This window comes from Pelophylax lessonae, assembly GCF_965119305.1.
Source record: "Pelophylax lessonae genome assembly, chromosome: 4".
NCBI classification, from domain to species: Eukaryota; Metazoa; Chordata; class Amphibia; order Anura; family Ranidae; genus Pelophylax; species Pelophylax lessonae.
In genome coordinates, this window is record NC_138771.1 from 140397002 (window position 1) to 140397258 (window position 257).

The following is a 257-nucleotide window of genomic DNA, read 5'->3' on the forward strand; positions in this document are numbered from 1 at the left end:
AGGCTGGCCTTTCTCTCCCATACACAAGTGATATTTTTATTTAGTGAATTAAACATATGTAGAAGAAAATGTTCAATAACAGAGGAAGGTGTGTGGTGAAAACATCTTATTAGAGAGCCCAATTAGTCAGCAGGTAGCGCAGCAATTCTGCGTGGCTTCACCTCAGTTTATGACTAGACTGTGTATAATGAGAGGGCTTTCCCTCATCAGAGATGGTAATGAGCGGCCACTAGGGAGCCAATAGGAAGCGGCGTGTC